The following is a 19951-nucleotide window of genomic DNA, read 5'->3' on the forward strand; positions in this document are numbered from 1 at the left end:
CACTCACGAGGGATTACTGAGAGTTCTTGTAAGCCACAACAATAGTTTTGACAATTAGAAAAAGTTACTTTCTGTTTTCTTCTGCCTTATTTAATTTATCATGATGACGGGTTAAATCAAGACATTTTACCCTGTGAATTAGCAAGAAGTTTTCAGCCAAGCACAAGTTGTTCCGATAGTATTCTGTTTTTTGGTTTATTTATTTTATGTTAAAAGCATTGCATACAACAAATTAGTATAAAACTGATAAAATAGAGGAAACGTATGTGGCTAAATAATTTTAGGCCAAAACAGGCAACTGCAACCACACTGTCTGTAGCTTTAAACAGTTCTTCCACTGTGCATGAGGCAGGGCATTGTGGGCAAGCATATAGATGCAGAGTTGTTTGTTCTGCTCCACAGTCGCACAAGGTGGAGAATTCTTCTAGGTAGTGCCATTTAGCCAGGTTTTCTTTTAATCTGCCAACCCCACTTCTGAGTCTGTTTAAGGACTTCCAAGTTGCCCATTCTTGGTTTGCCTCTGGAGGAAGAGCCGGGGGGGGGGGGGGAGCATCCAATTGGGATTTCCTGGTTTAGCTGCCCAGAGGAATACTTTTGCTGTTGCTGGGGGAACATTAAGAGGAGTGGTGATTCTCACAAAACTTTTCCTTGATTTCAGTCTACTAGGAGGAATCTGATAGCCATGCAGTCAACGGCTTTCACAGTGTTCAACCTTATTTCTGTCACAATTGGCAGCAACTTCCTGTCAAACACTGGGGGGGGGGGCAATGCCAGCTACCTTATATGGTCTATCAACAGATGTAAGATTGTGATTATTCTACATGTTTCATTCAGTGCTATGTTTACCTGCTTCGCATGGGCAGACTTGTGTCAAATAGGGCAGGCATATTCAGAAGTTGAATAAGACAAGACCAGGGCTGATGTTCTTATTAATTTTGAGTCTGTACCACATGTGCTACCAGTAAGTTTCCACAGGATTATTTATTTCGGACATTTGTATCCTGGCCTATCTCAACCTCTACAGAGGGATTCAGGGCATCTTTCCATTGCACAAATGGTTTAGCAACTAATCCACAAAGCTTCTAATGACCACTTTTACCCCCAAACTCTCCTCCAAACTCCACACAGTACTTCCAAAGTGCACCTTGTACATGAAATGAGTAGGCTACCTGGGAAATCTGTTGAACAGTTTGGGTTGAAAACTTAAATCCTCCTCTTTTCCACAGGAAATACATATCTTGGCAATGGAGTCCATGGATTTTACACCAATTCCATGGTCATCAGAATTCCACTTGGTCATCAGAAACAGTCTTGTTCATATAAAATCCAAAGTCTAACAATGACACAGCTTCTTGCCTTTGCTCCTGTTCTATGGTTTCTTTGACAGGACTTGAATGAAATGAACCAGTGGGAGATACCTCAGTTTCCACAGTTTCCTAAATTTTCACCTGTAACCCAAGTGTGCATGTTCTGGGGCCTTTATCAGTACCTACTGCCTTCTTGGTCTTAATATTTGGCTTCAGTTGCAACATTCAGTCGCTTTGATAGATGTTTAGGCATCTTCTGGAGTCAGGTGAATGAAAGGAAACACTAACAGCAACTAACAGGGCTTTAAGTCTCAGAACAGCAACTTAAGTTAGCAGACAATTGCACAGTAAGACAGCTGTGTTTGCAATGACCCACAGCTACTTTTATGCCTTCCTTTTATATCCGAGTGGGAGGAGCAAGAAGGCAGATGTGAGCAAGAGCATGGAAAGGGGAAAGAGCAAGAGAGCAGTGATGTGGCTACTTTATGATTTTTTAAATAATATTTCAGAAACTATTAAATATAATTACATGGGGTAAAAAATGAAACTACATAATAAAATCTCTAATTGTGTTCAAATTTCATCAAAAATGTTGATTAGAATCAGAGATACAGCATTTTGAAAGATCTCTTATACATATATTTTCACTTTAAATTTAAATATCTAAAAATCAAGATCTATGACCAACACAAATTATTTATCATTTTTATATTCCTGGAAACATTGTGAACCAGGTTTTTTAAAAACCTGAAACATTAAGTTATTGAGTAGGAGACAAATGGCTTCTCCTTGTGCCCAAGAGCAATGTTATCTATCTTCAAACCATTCCAGTAAACCAGAGTTCATTTTCAGGTTATCATATAACACAAAGAGACATCCAGGACAGGACAACCTCTCTAAAAGGCCATGGAAGAATTACATCCTTGGATTACAACCTGGAGAAATCCCAAACTAGTAGTCCAAAGAAGTAATTTTCTAACCTCTGCTTAAAAGATAGCAACACTGCATACCAACGTCTACTCCTATGAAGTGTAGCTCCTGAGAATATACAACATGTTCCAGATCATGTTGTCCAGTGGACCAAATAATAGGAAGCATTCTTCAACTCAGGAGCCCTATTCCAAATTGGGAAGTGTTTTGGGATCTGCATTCCTGAAGTGGGCAAGTCCGTATTTGCAAACAGGTTCAGTGCACACTGAACAATGCAAACATAATTCTTACCAACTTGACAATTCCCTACCAAACATAGGAAACCCAGCTCAATTTTACAGCCCTCCAAGTTGCAAAGTTCAAACAGCCTATTTCTTGTTATAAATTAGAGATCATATCAGAAGACACATCCAGGCCAGAAAGGGAACTCTATTACAGGCCTTATCTCTGGTAATCCCACAAGTTTTCCATCTCTGTTCTAAAGCATACTTTTAAATCCTCTATAATGGACTCGTTTTCTTTGCAAAACATTTTCAGCATTTGAATCCATACAAAAAAGACTGGACATTGAAATCCTGACCACGGAAACAAGAATGAGGATGATACAAAGTCACACAAATTGATTACAGGTGCATAACTGATCAAGAATGTGATCCAAACCTATCACCAAAATGGTGATACAGTGTTGCCTCCTGTAAACAAAAGTCTCCCTTGTATACATGTATATATGGGACTCCTGCCTGTGTTAGCAAAGAGGATGCGTGTAAAGCTTTAACTTTGCTCAGTTATTCTCCCTCACCTACAGTACATCTCGCCTGCCACTTTGTTTCCAGTATGTTCTATAGGCTGCTACGGTTGATTGCATTGCTCTTTGAAGGCTTTCCTATGAAAAATGACTAGGCTGCAATTCGTATTTATGACATGACACTGGGTTTGGTATATCTGAAACTATCCAGTTTAATAAAAAGAAAAATGAACTGCCAAACGCTCTGGTTATAAAAGCCAGCCCAGGAAAATCAATCTGTCAATGCAAACACCTCCAAGGAATAAAAATCTGCCTTGAAAGTGGACTGCTGCTTTCCAGGGCCTAATCATAACTGAAAGGCACAACCGAAATTGCAAATGCATAGCCTCCGTAAGGAAATGAAGGGTTTGTTACTTTTCACGTATGCTGCACATAATTAACATCACTCTGAAACTCAAAGCAACTCAAAGCCTACTTCCCCAGTGACTCCTGGGTGAAGTTTGCTTTTAGAAGGCCATAAACTCAGAGGACAAACTTCTAAGGATTTTCTTTTTCTTTGTGAGACTTAAAGAGAATCAGGATGGCTTAAACTTCGAGGAGGGGCAAAACATGTTAATGTATTAATGGCAAAAGTCATGAAAAGTCTTGTGGCACACCTGTGATTTTACTTTTCCATGTTGCTGGCTGAAAGATGCTCAGTGAAAATTATACTGTAGTGTTAACCAAGGGTGAGGAGCCTGGTGTTTCTGCTATGTTTTTGAATTACACCTCTCATTATGGTTGACTATTACTAACCACTATTACTAACTTTATGAGCTATGAGACATTAATACCAGTAATAGTAACTGATGAACATTTAGCAGAGATGTATGTACAGGTTAGGGGCCTCCTGGTGGTGCAGCAGGTTAAACCGCTGAGCCGCTGACTTGCTGACCAAAAGGTTGGCGGTTTGAATCCAGGGAGCCGGGTGAGCTCCTCCTGTTAGACCCAGTTTCTGCCAACCTAGAAGTTTGAAAACATGCAAATGTTGAGTAGATCAACAGGAACCGCTCCAGCAGGAAGATAACAGCACTCCATGTAGTCATGCTGGCCACATCACCTTGGAGGTGTCTACAGACAACACCTACACTTTGGCTTGGAAATGGGAGATGAGCACTCCCCCCCCCCCCCAGAGTCAGACACAACTAAACTTAATGTCAAGGGAAACCTTTACCTTTACAATGTACAAGTCAAGTATCCCTTATCTGAAATGCTTGGAACCAGAAATATTTTGAATTTATTAGGATTTTGAAATACCTGTATTTTCATGTACATGCATAATTAGATATTTTGCTAACAGGGCCCAAGTCTAAACATGAAAACCATTTATGTTTCATATATATACAGCCTGAAAGTGATTCTATACCCAGTATTTTTAATAATGCTGAGAGCTGGACTTCAACAACATCTGTAGTGCCATAGTTTGTCCAATCTATTTTGTGATTATATCACTTCACCCTGCATGGCATATTGGGTGGGTGGTGGTGGGGAGTCCTCATATGGATGAAGGCTCTTCCATAAAGATCTCACTTTAACTGTAGGCTGACAGGCATATCAGCAGGAAAGAAGGGTAGAACTCTTCTCTACTTCTAGATTTCCATAATTAAATTATGTGCATTCATGAATGTATAAAAGAGGATTCAGTCATATCAACTCCCAAATATAGTGTACAATAGCATATGTTTTTGCTGTCTCCAGAAGTAGTGGTGAACCAGACAGACCAGGTATTTGCCAACACCCAGAAGCACTATTTTGATGAGAGTCACAACACCCATCTTTAATTCGTGATTTCTTTCTTTTTTGTAAGTTGTACAGCTGTGCAACTGCCAAACAAATACCAGTTTTATTCATCTATTCTACTCCACCTTGACTGCATAAAGCATATTGTTTCCACAGATGCAGACACACAGAAGTAGATGACAGCCAAAGACACAGAAAATAGCTATTATGCTAATGAAACCTAGGGCAGCACAAACTATTACCTTCATGGAGGGTCACACTGTGAGGATATGGCTAAATTCCCCTACCTTCCTTCCAAAGATCACATTAAATCAGACCTACTGTGCTCCTTTTGCCATTAGGTGGCAATTTAATGGTACATAAGCAGTGAAAGGGAAGCTGAATTGGCAGGGGCTCCATTGCTAAACCTGTTCTACAGACATCCATCTCAGGAAGTATGTATGTTGCTGCCAGTCTCTGGTGAAACCTGGTGCCCAAGAATTTAATTCACTTCCCTAAGTGGCCTTATTTATTTATTTTATAATGACAAGCAGTAGAAGCATCATGAATCAAGGGACACATCCCAAACACAAGAAATAAATGGTTTTGAACATTCAAACCTTTATTTAAAGGATATGTCCTTTCCTTTGATAAGCACTAGCTCAACCTCAGACTAAATTTCACTGGGAATAATACCTTACTCAGGGACATGGCCTGCTCTGGAGTAACACCCCATTTATGAAATGCCGTCTCCTTAGAGACCCAGATAGTGCCAGCGTTTTTCTTCTTTTAGGGAACTAGATTTTTTTCCCATTTCAGGAGTGACTTGAGAAACTGCAAATCACTTCTGCTGTGAGAGAATTGGCTGTCTGCAAGGATGTTGCCAGGGGATGCCTGGATGTTTTACCATGATGTGGGAGGCTTCCCCCATGTTCCTCCATGGGAAGCTGGAGCTGACAAATGGGAGCTCACACTGCATCCCGGATTCGAACTGCCTACCTTTTGGTCAGCAGTCCTGCTGGCACAGGGATTTAACCCACTGCGCCACTGGGTGCTCCTAGGGATCTAGTTAACACATGACTTTTTAGTAATGTCTTATTACATTTCTTAAATGCCCCTTCTACACTGCCATATTAAATCCAGATTTTCTGCTTTGAACTGGATGATATGGCAGTATAGACTAATATAATCCAGTTCAAAGGAGATAATCTGGATTTTATATGGCAGTGTAGATAGGGCCAAAGTGTACACATACATGGGTTTAATCACTTTGGCCTTTCCTGTTGTTTCCATCTGCTGACTTATTTACTATTTTTAATCCTATGAAAATAATTGATTTTATCTGAAATAGCTTTAACTGTATGCTGCCTTAGGATCCCATGATAGATGGCAGGACAGAAATAAAGGAATAAGTTTAGGTTGCAGAAGACCTACACTTCAAACTGAAGCTTTAGTGCAGAGACGGGAAATTTCTACTCTCCAACTGTTGCTGGATTGCAGTTTCATCAGCCTCAGTCAGCATCACTAAATGGGATTTCAGTCCAACAGCATCTGGAAGTCAAACCATGTCTATCCCTGTTTTTGTGCTATTCTACAAAATTCCTATACCTAGATAGCCTTGGGATTGCTTTCAATGTGTTAAAATTTATCCACAGGGATTAAGCTCACAGTTGTTCATAAACACTCTTGAAATTAACGCATTGCCCTTTGTTGTGGCTCCAATGTAGTTTGAAAACAGTCTCCACAAAGCAGTTTAGGGCAATGTTATTTGTTTGATTATTGTATATATAATCTTCATTCTCTCTCACTGGAGCTCAGGGCAGTTGACAGCCCCCACGCTAGATTATCCCCTATTACAAGTATCTGAGAAAATACAACAAAGCCAACAACAAAACAGATAAAACTCTGGCTTATAATAGTGACAATCCTGCTTTAATACCACATACAGGCTGCAAAGTTAAGAATCACCATAGCTGTGCTGTGTTTTATAATCAACATTGTCATACAGACTGATTAAAGAAGACCAGAGGGAGGAGGCAAAGGAAACCACCCTCAAAGGCTTGCCCCTGTGATGCTCTGGCACAAAGAGTTTTGTACAATAAAGGTAAAGGTTTCCCCTGACATTAAGTCAAGTTGTGTCCGACTCTGGGAAGTGGTGCTCATCTCCATTTCTAAGGCGAAGAGTCGGCGTTGTCCGTAGACGCCTCCAAGGTCATGTGGCTGGCATGACTGCATGGAGCACCATTACCTTCCCGCTGGAGTGGTACCTATTGCATATTTTTGAACTGCTAGGTTGGCAGGAGCTGGGGCTAACAGCAGGAGCTCATAGACGCCTCCAAGGTCATGTGGCTGGCATGACTGCATGGAGCACCATTACCTTCCCGCTGGAGTGGTACCTATTGCATGTTTTTGAACTGCTAGGTTGGCAGGAGCTGGGGCTAACAGCAGGAGCTCACCCCACTTGCCGGATCTGAACCGCTGACCTTTTGATCAGCAACTTTAGCAGCTCAGTGGTTTAACCCGCTATGCCACTGGAGGCTCAATACTCAATACAATAATACAATACTCAACCACAAACTTAACAACTGTGGCGGCTGGTTGAACAGCAATAGCCCCTACCATGCAGGACTGCCATTGTAACAGCCTAAGGAAGGATGCTGATGTAATACTGTATCAGGAACACCGTACTCCTTAAATAATCTGCAGCAGCCCATTAGTCAATTATGATAAGCCGTGTGTGTGCCTGTAAAACATCACTTTGTGAATCAGTCCAAGCTGACCCATAAATGATTACATTTCCCCAAGTGCCTAATTATAAACAAGCACTTTCACATTACATAGATATACTATTATGACTCCATGGCTCCATTCTGAGATTCCATGATAGAAGCCTGTGATCTGAAGTTTAAAGAGTGGCGTTTCAGATTCTTAGGGACACTTGCCTAACTCCTGTGATCGTGCAATATGGGCCAAAATACAATTAACCCAGGTAATACCTATGATTAACATCAATCAGGCTAACACTGTGAAAGACAGAATTACCTGTGGTCCACTCAGGGATTCAAATAAAGCCTAGGCAAGCCTTCACAGGGTGGTAGACTCTAGAAAAGGATACAATTGACATAATTCAGAATCTTGAGGATAGAGCAGCGTTTACGTTTCAGAACAACAGGTCTTGAGTGAATAACTTTGTATTAAGATACATAATGACTTTCTTTAGCTCTTGGAGCTTTAAAAAGGAGACATCTAGCTCTTTATGTTTAATCTGGATATAACAGAAGGCCTAGTGAATGTTTCCATCTGAATCCTACGCTCTTGCTGCCCCAGGTAGGATAGCTTGATAGCGCACGTTATTTTTGCATGGCATTGTTATTGTCTATATTTACCTTTTTTGCAAGTTTTATGATTTGCATATGTGTTTGCATTTTAGGAAGTGCTAATTCCATCAGAATTTAGACAATGTGAAAAGCTCTCTAAAATGTACAATTTTATAAAAAGAGTTTACAAAGGAGTTCAATGTTCAGGTGAGGGAAAAACAAATTTAACATGAATTTCAGGGACTTTGGTTATTAGGGAGAGTTGCTAAAGTTCAGGAGGAGCTTGTGAAAACTGGGTATTCCCCATTTTAAGAAAAGCTATTCTGTAAAAGAGTGTTTTGAGATCCAGGAATCTAGGAAACTGACATTCCCATTGCATTTCCATGTTTGAATATATTATTAAAAATTATCACCAAAATGAATGAACAGTGAGAGTCTCATGGTACAATTAGCACTATAAATATATAATAGTTGAATGGGAGGGGGCTTTCTTCATGTAACTTCTAAATTATGGTGGGTTTAAGGTTAACATATCACAGGGTTTTCTTGGCAATATTTATTCAGAGTAGGTTTGCTGTTGCCTTTCTCTGAGGCTAAGAGTGTATGACCAAAATAGCCTTCCCCAAGCCCATGCCTCCAGATGGGCTGGGCTAGTGGTTCTCAACCTGTGGGTCCCCAGATGTTTTGGTCTTCAACTCCCAGAAATCCTAACAGCTGGTAAACTGGCTGGGATTTCTGGGAGTTATAGGCCAAAACACCTAGGGACCCATAGGCTAAGAACTTAGGTCTGGACTCTAAATCTCACCATCCCCACCCAGCACTGGCTAGAAATAGTGGGAGCTGGAATTCAACACATCTGCAGGTTGGAGGAAGCTAATCTAGGAGGAACAGGATAATTCTGTACATTTTAGAAAACATTTTAAAAAGGTTTCTAACTTTATGAGACTAAGTACTGGGTTGTTGTAGGTTTTTCAGGCTGTATGGCCATTTTCTAGAAGCATTATCTCCTGACATTTCGCCTGCATCTATGGTAGGCATCCTCAGAGGTTGTCTTCCATAGATGCAGGTAAAAGGTCAGGAGGTAATGCTTCTAGAACATGGCCATACAGCCTGAAAAACCTACAATAACCCAATGATTCCATCCATAAAAGCCTTTGACAATAGATTAAAAGTATTGCTGTCTCAAGCCATATGAAACAAATTTTAATCTAAACCAGTATTTGAGGAAACATGAGTATCAGGCAGCATTAATGGTAAATGTGATTTCCAAACCATTGTTATGTCGATACTAATCAGAGCTGTTCCTGCATTGAGGGGAACAAGAATGCAACTGCATTGATTTTTAATGAAAAACCTAAAAAAATTTAAAAGCCTGTCTGAGTTATCAGTATTGGCTGGTAAACAAAGAAAAGAAACACAATTTACATCTAAAGAAAACTTCCAGCGGAGTTGCACTTTGAACTCTGGCAATTGCATCTTAGCTTTATAGGTAGTTTAAACAGATCAAGAGTCATATGCATACTGTGGACTTTCACCACTTTTAATCCAGAAAGAAAATGTATGAAGTAGTCCAACTCATCATATTAATCCAGCTCTAGTCTCCTGGCATTGCAGTGACCCCTTTACACAGCTCCTGCATGCTTGAGTCTAAATAATTTCCAATTTGTAATAATAATAATAATAATAATAATAATAATAATAATAATACTTTATTTATAGGCTGCCCTATCTCCCCGAGGGGACTGTGTCACAGGGTTTTCCTGGCAAGATTTATTCAGAGGGGGGTTGTATTTGCCTTCCTCTGAGGCCAAGAATGACTTGCCCAAGGTCACCAAGTGGGTAGCCATGGCTGAGTGGGGATCCAGTCCATGGTCTCCAGAATCATAGTCCACGCTGGCTCTCTTAAACCAAAACTTCTGACTTACTGAGCCACAGTTACTCATGGTAAGGGTGCAGCATTAGGTATTCCTGACAAATCCCAGTTTCACTCCTGCAGCTGTCAAAGGTATTAGGACAATTTTCTTGCCAGACATTAGAGACATCATCACTAAGACTTAGCACCTGCAAGACAGCAAAGATCTGGAATGGGAGATTGGCAAGATGATGTGAACTACACCTTGGCAGCACAAGTAACATCTGTCCTAATGTTCTCTAGCTCACCCACAATGCAGTGTGTCCCTCTCCAACTCATGAAGTGGATGGAGCAGTTCTTCCTAGGACTTTCAATCCGATAAAGATCAATGAGTACAAGAAACCAGCAAGTTAACAAAAACTGGGCTGATATTCAGCTCACTCCATGCCCTATCCTTTACTGAATGACCACTTGCTATAAGCCAGCATCTCCAACAGTACCCAAGATCATTTAGGAGACCGCACCCACAACATGAGCACTTGCCTATCTAGTGCTCCTCTCTTCTTATGACATAGAACAGCGTTCTCTGCAGGTGTCACTGCATGGCAATTGCCAGAATTTATCACCATTGACAGCAGGGGATGCTTGGAGCTGCAATCTAATAAAATCTAAAGGGCTGTATGATTTTCACAACCCTGGCACAAAGGATTAGTATGAAAGTTTAACTTAAGTGCTACATATTCCCAGGCCACTGAAAAGGAGAGAAAATACTCAGCCCAAAAAAATCTTCAATTTCCTGTTGAAAACTATGGAAATATGGTCAAATGAAAGCCATGTACTTCATTCTGTTATAACCTAAACCAGTTACATCATCAAGATGAATAAGATATTGTATGGGATGTAGTCCAAAACCTCTGAACAGATTCTCAGCCTTGGAGCTAGAAACATGTACAGGAAACATTGGGCTATTGGTAATTACTGTCTGAACAAACTGTACTTTTCATACAACAAACATAATTTAGGCCAAACAAAATTATACATAATATGCTTTATAATTCCTAAAATAACAAAGTGATTTTCAATTTGCAAAGGATACCTTTTTCAATTGAAAAATCTCCCCATGAAAAGAAGAGAAAACATTTTCTAAAGCACAGTTTCAAGGCCTCCGAATGGTTACTTCTCTAGCAGGAACCATTACATCCTGCTTACACTTCTGTGCACTGCTGCTTTTTCTTGACTATGGAATACAACCCAATTCATTTAAGTATGATATCACAGCAACCGGATTCATCTAGGAAGAACACTGGGAAGCACATCTACGATAATTGGGAATCACCACCAATTATGACCTCAATTCCATGGTCAACAAGCTGGGTCACCAGTGAAGCAAAGTGCAGCCCCTCTCCAAGGGCATCAGGGATGGCTCTTTATCCATAATACTGCCTCCCCCACATCAGGTATGAGGAAGAGTCCTACTCACCAGAGAGTTTGGGGAAGTTCTGCCTTACCCCCAGAAATGTTACAAATATCCCAAGTATCTGCTTCCTCTTAAGGGGAATGTAAACTGAGCTTACGACAACTAGAAGCTAGGCACAGAATCGTACTAAAACCAACCACAGATACAAAACAACCCATGAATGTTTTGCCATGAAACTTGATCTCTTAATATATTGACATTGATTTGTTTGCAGGAGAGGTGTGCCGGTTATTAAGACTAATTTTTACTTGTCTTGTGTTCTCAGGAACAGTTTACTTAATACCTTGCTATACATCCTTCCTTAATGTTGGCTATTGACAAAAAAACCTCTTCTGTATCTCAATAAGAAGCTGCCTGCAATGTGTTCTTCCTCTCAAACCATTCCTTCTCCCCTTAACTAGATAAGACAGTCCTTGAGTAACATTCTATATTATCCAATGGAGTCTGCCCCCCCCCCGCCCAGCCCCCCCCCCCCCCCCCGCCCAGATCCACAGCTGTTTCATTACATTGTGATGTTTTGGTGCTAAATTCGTAAATACAGTAATTACTACATAACTTTACCATGTATTGAACTGCTTTTTCTGTCGATTTGTTGTAAAACATGATGTTTTGGTGCTTAATTTCTAAAATCATAATGTAATTTGATGTTCAATGGGCTTTTCCTTAATCCATCCTTATTATCCAACATTTTCGCTTATCCAACGTTCTGCCAGTCCGTTTATGTTGGGTAAGTGAGACTCTACTGTATATACAAATTCAACTTAAGAATAAACCTATAGAACCTGTTCCTAAATTGGGGACTGCCTGTATATGTTTTTTCTTTCCTGTGTCTGTACTCCAAGTTTGATTTCTAGCCAAAGCAGGTGTAGTGCAGCAGCCATACTAGGTTATTTCCCCTACTGCATGACAAGAGAACATTAATTCTTTCTTCTCTTGGTTATGCAAATAGATATCCACAAAGAGAGAAAGTTCCTTTCCTGCAAAACTATTTTACTTGACTCTCAGAGCACTGTTAGAACCACCTGTAAAAACTGTGACTTAAAAGCATGCAAACCACCTTGTGTTTATACTAGCTTTTACAAGTTCAAACACACAGTTTCTGTATTGTAGTGCCAGTACCCTAAAATGATAATACAAGAATGTCCTGACTTCTACAAAGTACCAGATGTGTGTGGGATGATAGAAGCTACTTTGAACAGAAATACATGGAAAAGCTATAATTCTCTAAGAGTAACAATAATGATGCTAATACATCATAAGCAACAGTAGTAATAGCAACCAATTGAAATGACTGTCCAAAGCCAAATGATTAAACTGAGGCAATCATACTTTGAACATGAGATTATTATTTATTATTATAGATTTATTTATTTCTGTCCTGATTTTCTCCCTGCAAGGTGACTCAAAGTGGCTTACAACCTATAAAATCTGACTGTTACAGACAAAATACAACACACAGACACACACACTACTGAGCCACAGATGACTGGATACACAGATGACTGTGGATACAGAAGGCTTACTGTGCTTCTACACCCAATACTACAAACACACCATGCAACAGGAAGGAGAGGTTCTTTTCCTTGTTTTCCCTCCCACACCCATCCCTCATCTTCACCTTCCAACGTGTAAGTTTCTCAGCTTAGAGCCATGTGTGTGGGAGAAGCATGTCTTCAAAAATTACACATTCCTCTTCTCGGCCCTCAAGGGTCTCACATTAGATCACAAGGAGGAAAAAGCACGCCACTAATTACAAGCAGGAACATGATTTTTCAAAGCCTGAAAGAACTCCCAAATACTTTGTAAAGCCAGAAAGAAAGAAAGAAAGATCATTAAGCCCATACATCTTTCCTGAAGAAATGGTGCACAATATAAATTTAGGGGATGGCTCTGTAACCTACATACATTTAGGCTTCTCAAACACAAAGAATATGGTTTCTTTACATCTTTTTTTAAAATGGCTAATTGTAATAGCCAACATATTCAGCATATCTGGTTTCAACACCAGGTCACTGTGTCTATTAAGGTCACCGTACAACAGTGTTGTCTATGCTGGTGATCCAAAAATGTGTTGGATGATAATGCTGATCATCTTCAAACAACATAGAGGAGTTTTAGTCCACCACATGGTTCGGGTGTAAGATAGATATCTGAGCAAACATTCTTGTCTTGCAGGTTTTTAGGAAATACATGAAAACAGATGACATCCGCTAGCTGCGAAACAGCAAACTGCCACTAAGACTGAACTACCAGAGACTTTGCCAATACCTTTCAAGAAGGCCTTTGGCCTCAGTTTAAAGATTCCTTGAGATAAGGAATCCCTTGGTCAGATATTCTTAGTATTAGCTGTCCTTAGTACAAACTGTTATTCTCAAACTAAAAGTACGAAGCTGAAAAAGAGCTAGAAAACTGTCATGCTTTGCTTCCTGCCAAAAGTCAGTGATTCATGTACTAATATCACACACTACTGGCATGAAATCCAGGCTGAGATTCATCGCAACTCCAAAATGAATGTTCTCTGGCATGTAATCTGCTCAGTGGGCCCCTGTCTTCAGAGACTCCAAGCAAGCAAGTCAAGGCTAAAGCTAAACGAAAGGCAAAACTCATCCTGTACAAAACAGGAGGTTGCCAACAGGACTTATGGGCATGTCACAAAAATGAAAGTGTCCGGGCTTTACATAAGAAGAAGAGACAAAACTTATGATAAAAGTAGCATCTTAGTATTTCAACTACAGACATTTTCCATTTTTGCACACATTAAATTGACACATGGACATGCAGCAAGTACAAAGGTCATTTTCTATTTGAACTCAAGATGTACCTCTGTGTCAGCAGCTGGGAGCAGTTCAAACAATATTTTTTTAACTCTACAAGCAACAATCATAACTGGCCATTTGCCAACTGCATACCCACACACTCCTGTACAGAAATGCACCCAATCACAGTGGTAGCCAGCAAGAACTTCCAACCAGAGAATTCCTTTTTCCAGTTGCCATAAATGGCATAACCAATGGCAGCTTTATGTACATTGCATGTACAAATTCCCATGGGTACCACCAATAATCACTATCAAAAAGAAAACTAGTGTGTTAACCAAATTGAATACAGCCCCTAAAGTAGCTCAAAACACATCAGTTATTTTTTGGGAATTTTCAATGGCATTCATCATCAGCATCAGCATCATCATCGGCAAACCAAGAATGGGAAACTGAACAGACTCAGAAGTGGTGTGGGCAGATCAAAAGACAACCTGGCAAAATGGTACTACCTAGAAGAATTCTCCACCTTGTGTGACTGTGGAGCAGAACAAGCAACTCCACGTCTGTATGCTTGTCCACAATGTCCTGCCTCATGTACACAGGAAGAATTGTTTAAAGCTACAGACAATGCGGTTGCTGTTGCCTGTTTTTGGTCAAAAAATAATTAGCCGCTTGTGCTCCTTCTATTTTTACTAGTTTTATGCTTATTTATGCAATGCTTTTGATACATAATAAATAAATAACCATCATGCCTAGGCCCAGAAGCAGGAGATGGGCCCTGCCTCCATCCCAAATGCTAATGTCTTTGCATCAGAGAGAGAAAAGAAGTGGTCTATCTGCAAGACTTAATCCCTTTGCACACTGGCCTCCCCTTTTTCTTCTGTGCCGTGTCTTCATTTGATTTTAAACCTGAGGACAGGGAACACTGTAGATCTTTTACTTGAAAAGTGCTGTGTATCGTGACATAACAACAACTCAGAATGAAGACCTATGCTGAGATGACCACTGTTCCTGAGCTAAGAATAAAAAGCCAGCAACATCTAGGTCAGGGACAGACAGCTATGGATCTTGAGAAGTTTTTGGACTCCTAGTCTCTTAATGCTTCAGCACTGACTGTAATAATAAGGTTATGGACCAAAAACACCTTGAGGACCATAATTGCTCACCTCAAACCAGGAAGGCTTGGAGCAAAGAAAAAAATCCGTCCCAGAGATAGTTCAGGTCTCTGGACCTTTCAGAACAACCCAGAAGGTGGTACTGGGTGTGGGGTTTGAATGACTTTTTAAGTTTAATGGTTTCAATAACATAAAAGGCTTAATAGTCTTTTAACCTTTTATTGGTCTTTTAATCTTTAATAAATAGTATTTAATCTTTATAGTAAAGGTAAAGATTTCCCCTTGACATTAAGTCTAGTCGTGTCTGACTCTGGGGGTGGTGCTCATCTCCATTTCTAAGCCAAAGAGCCAACATTGTCCATAGACATCTCCAAGGTTATGTGGCTTACATGATTGCATGGAGTGCCATTACCTTCCCACTGAAGTGGTACCTAATGATCTACTCACATTTGCATGTTTTCGAGCTGCTAGGTTGGCAGAAGCTGGAGCTAACAACGGGAGCTCACCCCATCCCACGGATTCGAACTGCTGACCTTACAGTCAGCAAGTTCTGCAGCTTAGCGGTTTAACCTGCTGTGCCATTGCAGCTCCTTAATCTTTGTATTTACATTTTAATGCATTTTTTTTGGTCTGCATTGTTTCATGTTTATCATCAGCTACCTTGAGTCCAGACACTGGGGAAAAAGCCAAGATGAAAATAAATTAATTAAATACATAATAATTAAACAGATAGAAAGAACTGGGGGAATCACCGCCCTGAGCTCCTCATCGACAAGAAGTCCTATGTTCAGTATTTCCTTGGTTTCACTCCCTCTTCTTGTTCAACCTGCATGTTTGCATACTGATCTAGCAGTTGAGGATGGCATTTCATTTAAATACTTTTGGTCTAGATACAATGGCAAGAGATTGAATCAAGAGACAATCACCTATGGATTCAATAGGGTCTCCTGTGGTTGGAGGATTTAGCCCATTGTCCTTATTGTTGTGATAGACATAGTTGCTCTCTCAGAGTACATCTATACCAGGCATGGGCAATCTTGGCTTTCCCTCCAGGTGTTTTGGACTTCAACTCCCACAATTCCTAACAGCCTCAGGCCCCTTCCTTTTCCCCCTCAGCCGCTTAAGCGGTGGAAGTAGTAGTAGTGCAGTTTGACAGCATTTTAACTGCTGAATGCTATGAAATTATAGGAGTGGTAGTCTGACAATGCCAAAAGAGTGCTGGTGCTTCACCAAACTACAAATCCCAAGATTCCATAGCATTCAGTCCTGGGAGTCAAAGCAGTGTCAAACTGCCTTGCAGATTCATCCTCAGAAACAGATTCAAGACAGACCTTTCATTAGGTTTCTTTGCAGAAAGTAGTCATGTAAACTTTCCAATCTAAGGGCCCTTCCACACAGCTCTATATCCTATTTTGCTGCTGTTGGACCAGGTGTAAGTGACTTGGGGCCCTTCCACACAGCCCTATATCCCAGAACATCTGCTTTTGCTCCTGTTGGACTAGGTTTAAGTGACCTGGGGCCCTTCCACACAACCCTATATCCAAGAACATCTGCTTTCACTTCTCTTGGCCCAGGTTTAAGTGATCTGGGGCCCTTCCACACAGCCCTATATCCCAGAATATCTGCTTTCACTCCTCTTGGCCCAGGTTTAAGTGATCTGGGGCCCTTCCACACAGCCCTATATCCCAGAATATCTGCTTTCGCTCCTCTTGGCCCAGGTTTAAGTGATCTGGGGCCCTTCCACACAGCCCTATATCCCAGAATATCTGCTTTTGGTCCAGTTGGATCAGGTTTAAGTGACCTGGGGCCCTTCCACGCAGCCCTATATCCCATAATATCCACTTTTGCTCCTGTTGGCCCAGGTTTAAGTGACCCGGGGCCCTTCCACACAACCCTATATCCCAGAACATCTGCTTTCACTCCTCTTGGCCCAGGTTTAAGTGATCTGGGGCCCTTCCACACAACCCTATATCCCAGAACATCTGCTTTCGCTCCTCTTGGCCCAGGTTTAAGTGACCCGGGGCCCTTCCACACAACCCTATATCCCAGAACATCTGCTTTCACTCCTCTTGGCCCAGGTTTAAGTGATCTGGGGCCCTTCCACACAACCCTATATCCCAGAACATCTGCTTTCGCTCCTCTTGGCCCAGGTTTAAGTGACCTGGGGCCCTTCCACACAGTCCTGTATCCCAGAATATCAAGGCAGAAAATCCCACAATATCTGCTTTGAACTATCTAGGTCGACACCCAGATAATGAGGGATTTTCTGCCTTGATTTTCTGGGATATAGGGCTGAGTGGAAGGGCCCCAGGTCACTTAAACCTGGTCAAACAGGAGCCAAAGTGCCTCCTTAGCATATAGCCCTCCTCCAAATACTATTTCCAGTCACAACAAGTGGGATGACAAAGTTGGCTGAGTTGGCACCCCAACACTTAACATCTCCATGTCTAAGCCAAAGAGCCGGCATTGTCCATAGACACCTCCAAGGTTATGTGGCCTGCATGATTGCCTGGCGTGCCATTACCTTCCCACCGAAGCAGTACCTATTGTGAACACCCCAACAGTTAACAACAGAACAGTCTCCTGCTTTCAGGTGCTGTTTTGGGAGTTTTGCAGGCAGTGACACACTTCCCCAAAACCTGCTCCATCAGCAAGTACCTGCCCAGGCCTAGGAAAGCAGCCCAGCCTCTCCCCTCCTCCCTTCTGGTGAAAACAGCCCTGCAACTAGATTTTAAAGCAAGGAGAGGCAGGGAGCAGGAAGGGCAGCAGCATCAGCAGGACTGATGGCAAATCTGCAACTCTAGGGGGCAGCTACACTGTAGAATGAATGCGGTTTGATACCGCTTGAACTGCCAAAGCTCTACGCGATGGAGTCTTGGGTTTGGTGTGGCTTCCCTCTGGCAAAGAAGCAAACTACAGCTCCCGGGATTCCGTCGCATTGAGCCAGGGCAGTTAAAGTGGTGCCGAACTGCGTTAATTCTAAAGCGTAGACGCACCCAAAGAAAACTCGGGCAAAGGCGCGCTTTGGGACACCCCTTCCCTCCCTCCCTCCCTCCCTCCCGCTCGCTCGCCTTCCCCTCCAAAGCCCATCCACAGGTTGCAAGGCCGGGGAGTGAGGAGGAGGCACCTGGAGAGAGAAGGCTGGGCGGCCCTGCCTCGGAGGAGCCGCATCCCACCTCCGTCCGGCGGCGAAGCTGGGCGAGGAGCGCCGCGGAAGAGAGACGGGGGCGGCGAGGAGGCAGAGCGGCCCCCACATGCCTCCTCCAAGCCACGCCCCTCGCCGCCCCGAGGCCACGCCCACGGCAGCACTCGGCAATGGAAGGGAAGACACGCCCCCTTCAGAGGACACGCCCCCTGGGAGGGGCGTGGGCGTGGCCTCCCCGCCTCTCTCCAGCCCAGCCCAGCCTTCCCAAACAAAACGTCACCGTCCCTCAGAAACCGGAAGTCCTGGCTTCTCCTTCGCTCTCCCCCCCCCCGCCTCCCTATTTCCCAGTCGCGCTTCGTGACATCATCAAATCGCGTTAGCCGAAGCCAGGGAATGCCCTCAAGCGAGAAGGGAGGGGCTCAGGGCAGGGAGTGGGAAGGCCTCTGTTCAGCTTCTCCCCATCACACTAGAATGAATCCACTTTAAATCTGCTGCTTCCTGCAGAATTCTGGGCTTTGTAGTTCAGGGAGGAGCCTTTAACAGTGTGTTGTGGAAGGCTTTCATGGCCGGAGTCACTGTTTTGCTGTAAGTTTTCCGGGCTGTATGGCCATGTTCCGGAAGCATTCTCTCCTGACGTTTCTGTGAGAGGTTGTAAATGTAAATAAACGGAAGCTTTACCACTGTTACTGAACCAAAATATACCCTACAATATAATAATGTATCACTCAGGTTTGTGTAAGGAGTAACAGTAACTTTACTTCAGTTCAAAAGGTCAAACAGAGCAACAATATATACAGCAGTCTCTCTGAATTCTAACAGTGAACAGAGAGTATAAACAGTCCTTTTAAACAGTCCTTAAAATATGCTTCATGCCTTAGAAATGTTCAGGCTTCAGAGAACTGGTAGGCATTTCCTTCCTGGCTGTTTCCAGTCAGCGCTCTCTTCACTCTCTGAGGTGAAAATGGTCGGTTAAAACTGTTTCTCTCAGCAGCAAGCTAAGTAGCCAATCGGAATTCTGACTCCTGGCAGGCTCAGCCAGTCAGCTGCCGACACATGCCTTTCAAGTCAACCCATTACATCACGGTGCCTTTTTTAAAATCCCCACAGTTTCGCCTGCATCTATGACAGACATCCTCAGAGGTTGTGAGGTCAGGAGAGAATGCTTCTGGAAAATGACCAAACAGTCAAAAAACTTACAGTAACTGAGCCTTTAAAAGTGTCAAACTACAAACCCCAGAATTCTGCAGGAGGCAGAAACTGGATTTAAAGTGGATTCATTCTCTAGTGTGATGAAATAATTTGAAACTGATTTCCTTTCTTCAGGGCCTTTGTATTACCTTAATTTGGAAGGATGAGGAAAACAGTCCCAACAATCCAACACTATTCATCCCAATATATGGGATTTAAAATCCAGATCCTGGCAAAATGAAATCTGCATTAGCGACTTCAAACTGGGGTTCCTTATATAAGGTTTATTTAAAGGCTGATCTAATACCCTTTTAGAAAGACATGGTTCTGGAGGATGGCCTGTATTCTGCTCTTACAT

At 42.1% G+C, this 19951-nt stretch overlaps 1 protein-coding gene across 2 annotated transcripts in view; it reads right to left on the bottom strand.

Moving 5' to 3' along the window:
* C1H11orf24 (chromosome 1 C11orf24 homolog) overlaps nt 1-18536 on the bottom strand; it is a 37989-nt gene extending 19453 nt beyond the window's left edge. Inside the window, exons 1-2 of one of the 2 annotated variants that reach the window (XM_060769740.2) lie at nt 18388-18536; nt 7783-7841 (exon numbers count right to left, since the gene is read on the bottom strand). The gene's annotated coding sequence lies outside the window, so the exon portion shown is untranslated. The remainder of the gene's footprint in view (nt 1-7782; nt 7842-18387) is intronic. The other variant, XM_060769732.2, reaches the window with a different exon arrangement.
* Between the last annotated feature and the right edge of the window lie 1415 nt (nt 18537-19951).

The sequence above is a fragment of the Anolis sagrei genome, chromosome 1 (assembly GCF_037176765.1).
Source record: "Anolis sagrei isolate rAnoSag1 chromosome 1, rAnoSag1.mat, whole genome shotgun sequence".
In the NCBI taxonomy this organism is placed as follows: domain Eukaryota; kingdom Metazoa; phylum Chordata; class Lepidosauria; order Squamata; family Dactyloidae; genus Anolis; species Anolis sagrei.